Source organism: Ptychodera flava, chromosome 20 (genome assembly GCF_041260155.1).
Source record: "Ptychodera flava strain L36383 chromosome 20, AS_Pfla_20210202, whole genome shotgun sequence".
Lineage (NCBI taxonomy): Eukaryota > Metazoa > Hemichordata > Enteropneusta > Ptychoderidae > Ptychodera > Ptychodera flava.
The window spans coordinates 27,848,129-27,862,082 of NC_091947.1; the positions used below are offsets into that span (position 1 = coordinate 27,848,129).

General features: G+C 38.9%; 1 protein-coding gene across 2 annotated transcripts in view; it reads right to left on the reverse strand.

Annotated features, from left to right (window-relative positions):
• Positions 1-13,241, reverse strand: part of LOC139120477 (transient receptor potential cation channel subfamily M member 8-like) — a 45,032-nt gene extending 31,791 nt beyond the window's left edge. Inside the window, exon 1 of one of the 2 annotated variants that reach the window (XM_070684930.1) lies at positions 13,046-13,241. The gene's annotated coding sequence lies outside the window, so the exon portion shown is untranslated. Of the gene's footprint in view, positions 1-6,358; positions 6,618-13,045 lie in introns of those variants that run through there. The other variant, XM_070684931.1, reaches the window with a different exon arrangement.
• Positions 13,242-13,954: the final 713 nt, after the last annotated feature.

Sequence of the window (13,954 nt, forward strand, 5' to 3'; positions counted from 1 at the left end):
GGCCACAGAAAAGGCGTCAAACGTTAAAGGTGTTTAAAAATCTGGAGTTATAGTTTAAGATGTTAGAGATGGTGCAGCTACGTTAGAATGGAAGATCATTGTTGACACACTCTCCCTGAATGAGTATCATTAGGGACCGTTCAGTTTTTACGGCAGGGGGCCGGCAAAATCCAGGGGGTCATCTTAATTTGGAATCCGCAAAGGGGGGGGGGGGGGGTCATGGCTTTTTCAATGGTAGGAAAGGGGGGTCACCAAATTTTCAAAAACAATACCTACAATAAAGTTCACTTTATACCATGGCCATGATCGACCCTCTCTACTGGCGGGCCGCCTTCGGCGCCCCACTACAATAAATTGACTTTATGTAATGGCCCATGACCCTCTTCACGGGCAGATAACTTTGGTGCCCCACTCCAATTAGGTTTAATTTTATGCAATGACCATGATCGACGATCTTTACTGGTGGGCTTCGGCGGCCCACCACAATATAAAAAAAGTTTACTTCATGCAATGGCCATGATCGACGTGTGGCCCATGACCCCCTTTACCGGCAGGCCCGGACTTGCCAACCCACTACAATAAGCAGCAGGCTGCCTTCGGCGGCCAACTCATATTACAGTAGTATCTGGTTAAGTGCCTATCTCATCTCTGAAAGACCATTTACATGCTCGCGACCCTGAATGGTAGCACTGAGACAAAAAGGGAATTTGCATAACAGTGTGATGGACATAAGTTGTCCATGGAAATGAAGTTAAAAATTGCCTTACGGTTGTCTTAATTAACAGACATTTGCATGGATGTGGATGAGAAGTTTGTGCACTGTCATCTCTGCTGCACGGATAAAGTACGCCGCGCACCGGAGTTCAAATCCAAATGGGTAAATTTGACATATGGGTTTTGGTTATTTTTCAGCCGTGGGGGGGGGGGGGTGGTCATCAATTTTTTTCGTCTGACAAAGGGGGTTCATCTTTTTTTCACAAAAAATGCAGGGGGAGTATATATTTTTTTGAAAACCGGCGACAATATTTTGCCGGCCCCCCAGGCCGTAAAAACTGAACGGTCCCTTAGTGAAACTGATTTTCACGAATGGGGCTTGCCACGTTTAGTTGAATGTTGTAACGAATGTCAGCTCTGTTCACTAAAATGACTCCGTTAGAAGGATATACAGACCGTTAAGGTCAATTTTCGTATGGTTAATAAACGATCTATTGAGGTAGTATGTGCGTCGAAAGTGAATTTTTGCTCAAACTTTCCTCAAAGAATATTCCAACCATGCTCTTTCAAAATCAAGATTAAAAGTCGGGGGTAACCGTGAAAATTTTGGTACTAGATAAAGAAATTACCCAAGATTTACAGGTATTTGAAATTCAAAATGGCCGCCATCACCATTGAACTCTATGGGAGAAAATAAAATTTTCGATTTGCGAAAAACTAAGACGGTAAAAGTTTTCTTACACCAAGAGCTTTAAAATGAACCCCCTACAAGTGGTAGATCAAAAAAGAATATTGTAAAAGTTTGAGAGTCCGAATATCTGTCCCCGATGATTATTTGAATTAATGGTGGGAGTAGAATTGTTCGCCTTCAGCCCATGGTTAAAAACACACGTATTAAAAAAGAACATCTCCGCAATATGAGGAATAACAAAATCCATATCTTAAAATTAAAGACATGGAAAAACGCCGTGGAAGTGGTTCAATAAGTGTCGACACATGTAGTAAATGCCAGTCCTGTAAATAGGTCATTCCCCCAAAAAATAATGATGGAAGTTTTTCTTGGCCTCTGTGGAGGACCATTGCCAAAATCAAATGGTTCTTTTCTTTTCCGATTCTGAATTTTTTCCTATAAACTTACAGCACAGACTCGTTTTTCTCGAGAGTCTATGCTTACAGTTACATTTGGAGTAATTCGCTATGCAACTCTGCCTCCACAGGAAATGATAAAGATCCGTCATTCATAGATAGACTGAGCAGGTGTTCTGGTTGTTCAGAGTTTTTTCGCTCGCCATAATACACATTAGATACCGAGTGTTGAACGAAACACACAGATCGAGGAAGTTTACGTTGAAACAAAGCCTTTCTGATCATGCGCACAGAGTACATGCGATACGATTGGAACTAATTTGGGATAATTGGATGGTGAAGTGATATCGATTTAATCTACGAATGCAATCTCATCTGCTTTTCGTTTTACATTACACACTTGTGTTATGAGTAATTTGCAATATTGCAACATTCAGCTATAGGGCACCTAACACTTATGAGAAATTTGAAAAATATGAAAATCCAATTATCCCAAATTAGTTCCAATCGTGTTATGCTCGGGTAGTTTGCTGTCCCGCTTTATGGATATTTAACATGTTTAGTGAAAGGTAAGTAGATTTCTGCCAGAGAGGGATACTTTCATGTCTATACACTGATGTATCCTACGAATAACTACTTTTCCTTTTAACCGTGACATACAGATCGTAAGATATGAATATTACAAATAAAATATTACAATTAATCATCTATAAACTATACTCTATCTTGAGTTTGTTCTGTGCAGTACCTCTAATATAGAGAAGGTGACCGACAGGCGTCCATTCTGGCTATCCAAAACGGTATGTGTTAAAGCATCTCTGACCGATATCCCGTCATGGAGAAGTCACTGTGACCCGTCAACTCCGTAAATTGCCAGTGTCCTCCAACTATTTGTAAAAACGTCCAATATTTCGAGCACTCGTGACTCTACCTCAAACTTGACCACTGTGTTACAACAGTAACACTCTATAGCACAATTTATATGTAATTTCATGGGTTTTTTTACCACTTCAAGCGCTTTGCGTCTTCGTTACTAGTTTAAATATTTCATTGCATTGGCAAATGACTTGAAATGGCAACAACAAAATGGCTTTAGTAGCCGTTCTGTCAACAAGCAGTTCTAACATTATCGTTTGCAGAATAATTTTAGAGATTTCGGAAGAAACGCAATAGAAAAAAATTACGGTTGACTGACACATCCGGGTGCTGTAGTGACCCTGTAACAGTAGTCATTCATATGGGAAAGCAAAAGCGGAAATGATACACCATTGAACTCATTGATATTTTTAAATAAATAATTCGTTTGATAATTTTAGAAGGTATACGCTTTCTTACTAGAGTGTCTTGAATGCAGTTTGTAGAGTTCTAGATTCGTCGAGAGAGCATTTGCGCAACACATATTCAACAATGTTTCCTTGGGAACGCGAAGAATACAGAACTTGTTCAGGTCAATTGCACCTCTTTGGAAATTTTAGAATTTACTAGTATTGACAACACTTTAGATATCGTTCACTTATTATGGCCATGGGTGGGCCGGTAAGTTCTTCCTGTTCATCAGTCAAAATAAGTAAAACCCCCTACCCATTGCACCATTTGTGACCCCTTGTAAGATGACATAATTTTATGAACCACTCCCCTCCCCCCCCCCCCCCCCCCTCACATTGCTTGAATAAAGCTGCATTCAAAAATACCTCTGGAAGGGGTGGCCATAGAATCCAAAAACTTCTCAGATATTTTAAAATGCCCCCCCCCCCCCACAACTCACATTGCTTTCAAATTCCCCCTTCTGACTCGCTACAATTTTGAAATCCCCCTCAAAGGGATCGGACAGACATTACAGGTCGGTCTCATGTTTGAAGGGTCATGAAATTTCATGAATGCCTTTTGGGGAGGGTCGCCATTTTTTGCGCAACTATTGTATGACAAAAAGTGCTTCGTCCTACAATATAAAATCACAATACATGTAAGTCTATTGGGCAAACTATTAACATTTTTCCCTGAAAAAAACAAGTTATATCTGTACATTTAAATATGTTTGATAATTCGTGTAAATGTACTTGGCTTGAAGTGGCAGGTAAAGGGTGCATGTGTATACAAAAAATTTGCTTTTTAGATTTCATTGATAATGTTGATTCACTACACATGGTAGTCTATGAGAAAACCATAAATAATATTTTTTCAAATATAAACTACCAATATCTGTGCATTTATAGATGTTTGTTAAATGATATAAATGTACTTCATTAGAAAGGGTGGTTACAACTCGTATGTGTACAAGAAATTTGATTTTGGAATTTCACCGAAAATATTCATCCATTATACAGTCAAAACTGTGAATAATTTTTTTTCCTATATAAAACTTGCAATATTTGTGCATATATAGACGTTGGATAATTAACATAATTGTACTCGATTAGAATAGGATGGTTACAAGTGCATATGTGTTCAAGAGATTTGATTTTCGAACTTCATTGAAAATGTTCATCCACTATACATTGGAGTCTATGAGAAAACTATGAATAATTTTTTACAATACCAAACTAACTAAATCTGTACTTTTACAAGTGTTTGACAATGGATACAAATACACTTGATTCAAATAAGGTGTTTGGAAGTTCAAATGTTGACAACAATTATGATATTGGAATTTCACCTAAAAGTATTATTTCACTTTTCATAAATAATTTCCCTGACGAAACTTACTATTTCTCTAATATGTAAGTAATGGGAATTGTTCATTGGAGTGCCCTTAGCGAGCTCAATTTACAGGAAGACAAGCCTGTATTAAGTTGCCAAGGCAAGATGTCCATGTGAGAGATAATTATACTTTTATGCAGATTTACAGTTAAATGACTTCAGAGAATGAAATCATGCGGCGAATCATATTTATTTCCCAGAATATTTTTGAACAATGAAACTGCTTTTTGACTGCATGGATCCTTATGAAAATCAAGTGACACCTCCCCCTCTGTCGGAAAAATATATGTCCCCATTGCATTTTTCAAATTTAAGGTGAACCCCTGGATTTTGCCGGCCCATCCCCGACCGTAATAACTGAACGCTCCCTTACTAGAGACACATATAACAAGTGGTTTGGGATGAGTTTCTGCCGCAGAACACGAATTATGCCCGCCATTAACTATTCCATACCTGTAAAGTTCATCCAGGTTACTTGAGAGTTAATCCTGGCTACAAGGGACTAGTATTTTCTGTGTTGGTTCTATTATATTCTTCCATTAACAGCACAAGTCGGATGTAAATACATTAGTGTTTACTTGGAACGATAGAGCACAATCGGGCCTTTCTCGTCGCTCCGCCGAGCAAAGAAAGGCAAACTGGGCGATTTATTACGCCACATGTTAGGTATGCAGTTTTTCACTCATCAAAAAGAAGAAAACGTGTTGAAGTGGGCACTGTGTTGTTGGTGTCACCTATCTGATCGTAATAGCGTGGGGTATCTACAGGCGGTCCGTTCAGCGACACAAATGATGTGTCAATGCAGAACACAAGCTTGCCTTGAAGACGTTCAATAAGATCATTATAGGTGTATCGATCTTCCTTTGTTTTGGGATGCCCATGTGATGTCACTACTCCAATGCACAGAACATTACTGACAGCGATTCGTTGCAAGCTCATCACATATTAAAACCTCACTCTATTCTCACTGCATTATTTCACAGATATCATTAATCAAAATTTGTGTTGCTAAAGATGATTGTCAGTCAAAAACCATCATTAGTTTCGTTAATGACGTTACAGTTTCAAGTATTTAAACTTGGTTCACAAGAATGGAACATCAAGATATTTTAGTTTTAGGAGGGCATTTCTGTCGACTTAACTGTAGCGTTCGCTATAGAAACGAGCGATGATGTCTTCAACTTTTGAAATTCTCTCCCGAGTTGAAGAAAAATGTATACCCTTACGAAAGTGTGACTGACGGTGAGGGTTGTACTGCAGATATATTGAGTTTCAGTGTTTGCTTTAATATAGATAAAGTTATGAATATTAGTACAACATTCCCTTTCCCTTACATACATACGTTATCACCCAAATGTAAAAACTCTGTCCTTATGGCGCCTGCTCCTTAAAACTCCCAGCGCAATATTCCTTTGAAGACATGTAGTGTTAAGCTCCAGACTGTCAAAATACTTTGACATGAAAGAAATTAATTGTTTTAGTATCATTATGAGAATGGTTACGAGGCCTGACTATGTGTGGAGCACTGCCGACGACTGCGTTGACCGTTCCCCCTGCATCGTTAAAATGATCGAGTATAGAAAATGAGCGAGCGGCGTAAAAGAGTTTTCTCACCGTTTGATTTTAAGCCAACGGTCTGATGTAATTTACAATGTAAAGCTATAGGCAGCAGACATATTAAATAATTGATTATGTTTTTGGTTCAAATGAATGGTGTGGTGAAAAAGCTCGTTCAATAATCCTCGCTGTATTACAAGAAGAACCGGCGTCTCTACATTCAAGGTTTTTCTGCTGAAGAAACATCGGACGATCATTCCTGTCGTAGCATGAGAAAATGAAGATTTTTGAATCGTCATCTTACCTCAGAAGTGATATGTCAACTCATTTTTTTCCGTTACACACTCCATTCTCCAGGTTTTCGCCATTGGAGGTGGAACTGCAGCGACGTTTTCGTTTGTCTGATCCAGAGGAAGCTCTAGCCCAAATGTATTCTGCCTCCTGCTCTGAGCGGTGCAGGTATTGAGAATAAGCGATCAGCGTTGTGGGTAGTTGTTGAGTCACATTACTGATAGGCACTTTCGTTTTCTGAGGTGAATGCAAGGTTACAGTCTGTAACCAAGGAGACTGCGACGGCGACTGTATTACGCCCTCAGTGTTGTTACCTTGATTGTCCTTACACTTGTCATTGATTTTTGAAGAAAAATGGCCTTCTCAGAACCATGTACTTCCTTGATTCAGTGTATGTTCGTTGTTAAACGAGAAAACAAACGCTTTGTTTTGCGATTGAAACTATTGTATGTCCTCAGAAAAATCAAAGAATGGAGAGTGTCCTTGGTCCGTGGAGAGCCCCCTCGGCTATCACGCCACTGAGTCGCAAGGTATGATGAGTAAGCGAAATCTGACTCTGAGACATGCAGTTGACAGCCGCAAAGGTTATTGAGCCTTTTTGTCTTGTTTCATTTTGTTAATTTAGAACTGCTTCAGTAACTGAATCTGCCAATAGAAAGTTTAAATTGAGGGCATAAAAAGGGTATAATTTTAGTTGGCAAGTCACGCATATCAAATTCACTAATATTTGCTGATGTCCGCAAAAGCTTTATAAAGTTTCATCGAATGATTTGTCAAAAGCGAGAGCATGCTTGAACAAGTTCTTTTTATGAGTGTCACTATGATTTTATAACGACGTAAATTTGAGCGTCCAGACGAGCTATCCTTGTCAACTCGTTTATACATTCGTGTAATGCTTTTTTGGTCGCACACTTAAATAGTCAAACGATCGATGTCTGCAACTTTCTGATTATAACGAGACTGGGTTTTCGGTTAACATCCGAAGACTTATCAATAAATTATTATGTTTTACTTTCAAAGTCCCAATGTCCTGAAAAGCGCTGTTCGGAAACTTTTATGAAGCGCGATCTAACCTCTAAGAGAGGCTGATAGAAATTCCTTCCGTCCAAGGTCAGATTCTTTACGTCTGACACCATTAAAGGTATATACTAGAGAACCGAAACAGCGCTGTGCCTTGTCTGATTATGAGATGGCCTGCCAGACTTTGTACAGTATCGTGCAAAATTCGGTATAGCGTTACAATGGCGATTGACGTACGTGTAAAGAGCAGGGTGTTAAGTGAAACCAGTTCATTTTGTAGTTAAGGTGAGCGCCAGGTGATAGCTCATCACAAAAAATATCGACGTTTTTCACTAACGAAATTGTGTTGTTTTTTATATAATTTTGATTACTTCGAATAGAGATTCTAATATAGATAATACTTTTAAAGGTGTGAGTAAGTTGCCGTTACAGAATAAAAATGGTACAGAATAAAAATGGAAAAATTGAAATTCTGTTAAAAAATTGCAACATTGTCAAATACAAATGAGAAAACGAAATTAAAATGTAAACACAATGATATAAAAATGCAAACAAAATCAGAAGACGGAATAAAAATGTAAACATAATAAAAGAATGAAATAAAATGTAAACATAATGAAATAAAAATGTAAACATAATGAAATAAAAATGCAAACAAAATTAGAAAACGAAATAAAAATGTAAGCATAAATAAAATGCAAACAAAATGAAAGAATGAAAGAAAAATGTTAACATAATAAAATAAAACTGCGAAAATGAAAGTTACTTTAACAACGAATTCAGGTTGTCTCCGAACATGTCAGTGACTTGTCTCGATCTTGACGCCACCGCTTTATTTGAGTGTTCGTCTCGCAGTCCAGTACCCTTATGCGGAACAATGTTTTGTCGACATACTGTTGTTCAATGCAAAACATTTACAATATAGTACGTGCGAGATTTTATGTCAAGCCACAGTAAGTAGTTTTTGCACCGTGTTTCTTTCAGGCTTTGGATGATTACATTACAATGAACTGTTGTGCAACTCTGACTGACAGACCGAGAAAAAATAGTGTTTAGTCTACAAGGTCGAATGTACAACGTAACTTTCACACAAGTGCATTGGGTGTCCATTATCTACCCAGCAGCTATGAACCTTTATAGGCCTTGATGTGTTGCGTGCGATATTTCAATCGGTGTGGTATGCTTTTATCAAATTTCGTTCGAGAATATAGAAGTTACGCGGAAAATATGTAAATGTTTATACCCTGTCACATTTCAATGAATGCTTGCTTCCTCATCAATTCATATTTTGTTTTAGCTTAAAGCACGGTCACAGATATCCCGTGATCAGTTGTTTCTTTTAAAACTACAATATTACTATTAAGGCTTATATTTATTTGATTGTTTGTTCTACAGTGATTGTGTTCTGCCCGCCAGTCCATGTGTCGACGGACAAAGCCGCTTTTAATGCATCCAGCGAAGAATGAACTTTGATAGGTTAGTGGTTTCTGGCACAAACTCTCGCCCCGTCAACCTCTAAAACGCAAGGAACGCTTGTAAAGCTGTATTCAAATAATGGCTATCGGATGATCAACCTCATGCATGTCGAAAAGAACAACAACAATACACGGCAATGTTTTTAAGGGGCAGCCTATCAGTTGATTTTCAGAAGTTGCAACCATAGGTGTTTTACAAATGAATATTCTATTCTAACGTATTATGAATAAAATTAACATTTGGAAGGGAAAATGGCTGTTTCGTAACTATCTACTCACTATGATTTAAATTTCCACCTCCGTCGTCTCTCAACTTCCCTGCTATCTCCCAAAGCCCAAACACCCCCGGACCTCTACCCTCTCCCCACTACTGTGGACCATTTGGTCCTCTTGAAGTTGACTACAGAGTGGTAGATTGACATCGCCCGCAAATGAGGAAATAATACCTAAAAATCCCAATTTTAAACAGCTTTGTTGGTTGCCCCTGATTTGTCCTACATTGTAGCACAGAGAAACATAGACAGAGTGGCAACGGGTATTGTTTAAGGCGTGAAGCGGTCACGTAACCCATCCATGTTCGCCTCGCCTCAGGTTGCTCTCGCCTCTCTTTTCCGAAGAGTGCCGACCATGCATCCTTCGGTAATTTTCGGATTTTCGCCAATTGTTAAGCGAAAGTATAAAGTTTGTGTTGTTGTTGTCGTGTGGTGCTGAGCGGAATTGACGTGCTGGCGAAAACGGGAGTGTTTTGAGCTTCAGGAAAGTGAGCTTTACCGTTTTAAAAATTCCTCTCATATTTTTATGAATATATAATGAGTGTGTTTGAACCAAATTCGAAAGTCTTTTATCGATACTGTCTGGTTTTACTCAATGGTTTACGGTCAGTCATACCGTGTTTTACACGTGCGTCAAGGAAGGACATGTTTATGAAACTGCTGGCGTGTTATGTTTTGATTGACGTGAAGCAGTGTTTTTGGCCTGAGAGCTCACAAAGTAACTATGGTTGCTACGCGACTGGCAGTACGATGCCATCTCGTCGTATTTTTCGCATAATCTCGTGTAATTATCAACCACAAACAAAGCCTCCAAAAAGTTTAACACCTTTGAAGCTCATTTTAATATGAAAAGCCAATAGTCTACCGAGACGACCATGGAACAAAAGGCATGCAAGCGTTGCCACTCTGTTTATGTTTCTCTGTGATTGTAGTCATGATATCACTCCAGCTAGAGAGCACAATTAAAATACCATACTCTTCATTTAAAAAACAGTTGGGATTTGTTTGATCATATCTTCTCATAATTTGAGTGAAAGGCTATTAACATGTCCAAGTTTACGGCAATACTTCTTTTAACTGCTAGTATTGATATACATTTATCAATTGGCGTCAGCATTTCAACGATCCGTTACTTATCTCCATGAAGGCAATACTTGACCACAGAAAACGATGAAAGTCCAGGGGTTAAAGGTTACGATGACAGCGACAGTGCAGCTACGTTTAAATAGAAGATCATTGCTCAGCACTCTATTTAGAGAATTTGGAATAAATGCAATAGAAGAAAAAATTAACGGTTGACTGACTCATCCGGGTATTGTAGTGACCCTGTAACAGTGGTCATTCATCTGGGAAAGCAAAAGTGAAAGTGATACAAAATTGACCTCGTCGAGCCTGTAGATATGTTTGTTCAAAAAATAATTCCCTTGATAATTTCAAACGATATCCGCATATTTCCAGCAGAGTGTTTTGAATGTAGATTTTAGAGTTCTAGATTCCTCGCTTTAAGATTTTTCGCTGTTTGATAGAAAGACTCCAACGGCAAAGTGACTGCGTCTGCGCAACACGTATTCAACAATGTTTCCCTGGGAACGCGAAGTATACAGAACTTGTTCCGGTCAATTGCACCTCTTTGGAAATGTATTGTGTTAGGATTTATATGACAGAGGGTCTGTGACCGGTCGACGACAACTTTACTTCAGACATATATCACAACTAGTTCAGCGTTGAGTTTCTGCCGCTGGATACTAATTATGCCTGTAAAGTTCATCCAGGTTACTTTAGAGTTAATCCTGGCTACAAGGGACTAGTATTTTCTATGTTGGTTTTATTACATTCTTCCATTAACAGCGTAAGTCTCGATGTAAACACAGGGGGTGGCCTACGTGTCCGTCTCCAGGGGTTGGTAGGTGTTTCGTTGTATTATTAATAAAGATATATTCTACCAACCTTTCTGGTATTTTGGTCTTAACTTACTGAACTTAGCACTGCCCTTGACAATCTTGCGTAAACGTTTTATCAACATACTGCGTCTATTATCTGATGAGTTTGAGTTCCTAATTCGCCAAAGTAAGCAAGGGTAAATTACTAATCTGATGACGCTGTCACCAGATTATCACCGGATTAACTTTGACAAAGTCAACAACGAACGCACCGGCAAGGTATAACACAAGATTATACCTTGTTGGTGCGTTCGTTGTTGACTTTGTCAAAGTTAATCCGGTGATGATCTGGTGACAGCGTCCACAGATTAGTAATTTACCTTGCTTACTTTGGCGAATTAGGCACTCAAACTCATCAGATAATAGACTAAATTAAATTACTACAACCTTTGCTTGCCTTGGCGAATTAGGCAATCGAACTGGTAAGATAATAGACGCAACACAGTGACAAAACTTCGCTAAAGATTGTCAAAGGACGTAAAAGCGAAAAAAGAAATCGTTACAGAACCAGCGCTAACATAAGACAAAGACACCAAAGCTGCAAAGAAAGGTTGGTAGTATAACTCTTTATTGGCAATAAATAAAATAATTCATAGCAAGAAGAACGTTGTCCTGAGACAAGACACTCCTATACCCTGGGGGCGGACTTTGGTGCAGTTCCCTATGATGTAAATATATTGGTGTTTACTTGGAACGACAGAGCACAATCGGGCCTTTCTCGCCGCTCCGCCGAGCAAAGAAAGGCAAACTGGGCGATTTATTACGCCACATGTTAGGTATGCAGTTTTTCACTCATCAAAAAGAAGAAAACGTGCACTGGTGAAGTGGGCACTGTGTTGTTGATGTCACCTTGCTAATCGTGATAGCGTAGGGTATCTAGGCCTACAGGCGGTCCGTTTAGAGACACAAATGATGTGTCAATGCAGAACACAAGCTTGCCTAGAGGACGCTCAATAAGATCATTATAGTTGTATCGATCTTCCATTGTTTTAGGATGCCCAATGTGATGTCCCTACTCCAATGCACAGAACATTACAGACAGCGATTGCAAGTTCATCACATATTAAAACCTCACTCTATTCTCACTGTATTATTTCACACATATCATTAATCTAAATTTGTGTTGCTAAAGATTATAGTCCGTCAAAAGTCATCATTAGTTTCGTTAACGACGTTACAGTTTAAAGAATGGAACATCAAGTTATTTTACTTTTAGGAGGGCAATTCAGTCGACTCAACCTATAGCGCTTGCTATAGAAAAAACGAGCGATGATATACTCAACTTTTGAAATTCTCTCCCTATCGAGTTGAAGAAAAATGTACCCTTACGAATGTGTGACTGACGGTAAGGATTGTCCTGCAGATATTTTGAGTTTCAGTTCTTGCTTTAACATAAATAGTTAAGCTTATGAATATTAGCAAAATCTTCCCCGTTGTTTATTTCATGTACACAGATACGCAATGTCAAAACTCACAGACACATAGATAAAACTCCGTCTTTATGAGGCCTGATGCTTAAAAATCCCAACGACAAATTGTTTTGAAAAATGTTGTGTTAAGCTCTGTCTAAATATCTTTGACAGTAAAGAAATCGGTTGTTTTAGCGTCACTATAAGCATGCTTAATCGACGTGATTATGTGTGGAACACTGGCGTCGACTACGTTGGCCGCCCCCCCCCCCCCCCCCCCCGCATGCAAGTTTAACAATCGAGTATACAGCAATTGAGCGAGCCACGTATACAGTTTTCTGACTGTTTGATTTTAAGCCAACAGCCTGATGTTATTTAAAGCTAATGGCAGTAGACATATTAAATAATTGATGGTGTTTTCAAGTGCAAATTAATGGTGTGGTGAAAAACGCGTTCAATAATCCTCGCTGTATTACAAGAAGAACCGGCGTTTCTACATTCAAGATATTCCCGCTAATGAAACAATGGACGCCACATGCCTGACGTAGGTTTAGGAAAGGAAGATTTTTGAATCGCCGTCTTACCTAAGAACTGAAATGCCAAAAGCAAATTCTTTTCATCACACACTCAATTCTCCAGGTTTTCGCCGGTGCAGGCGGAGCCGCAGTGACATTGTCTTTTTCTGATCCGGAGAAGGCTTTGCCCAAATGTATTCTGCGTCCTGCTCTGAGCGATGTAGCTAGGTATTGAGAATAGGTGATCAGCGTTATGAGTCGTTGTTGAGTCGATGCTGATGGGCACTTTCGTTTTCCGAGGTGAAATCAAGGTTACAGTCTGTAACCAAGGAGACTGCGACGGCGACTGTATTACGCCCTCAGTGTTGTGACCTTGATTGCCCGTCCGCGTGTCATTGATTTTTCAAGAAAAACGCCCTTCTCAGAACCATACTTTCCTGATTCAAGTGTATGTTCGTTGTCAAAAGAGAAAATACACACTTTAATTTGCGATTGAAAGTACTGTATGTCCTCAGAAAAGTGAAAGAATAGAGAGTGACCTTGGTCCGTAGAGAGCCCTCGGCTATCATTGTTCTGTTTGCTCCACATGGTCGACAAGGTATAAGTAAACGAAATCTAAAAAGTCGAACGTTAAAAAAGAACTCGAAAACCGACAATCAGACTTAGACAGTTGACAGCCACAACGCTTGAGCCTCTTTGTTTTGTTTCATTTTGTAAATTTAGAAATATTTCAGGAACTGAATCTGCCAAATCGAAAATTGAATTAGGGTATAAGTTTAGTTGAAGTTGGCAAGTCACGCATATCAAGTTCACCAACATTTGCTGTTGTCCGAATACATTTGGCTGGGCGTAAGCTGTATAAAGTTTGATCGAGTGATTTTTCAGAAGCGCGAGGATTTACAAGCTCTTTTGAGAATATTAAAAATTCTTCAATAAAGCTTCTTTATGAGTGTCACAATAAAATAGACTTTGTTCAAC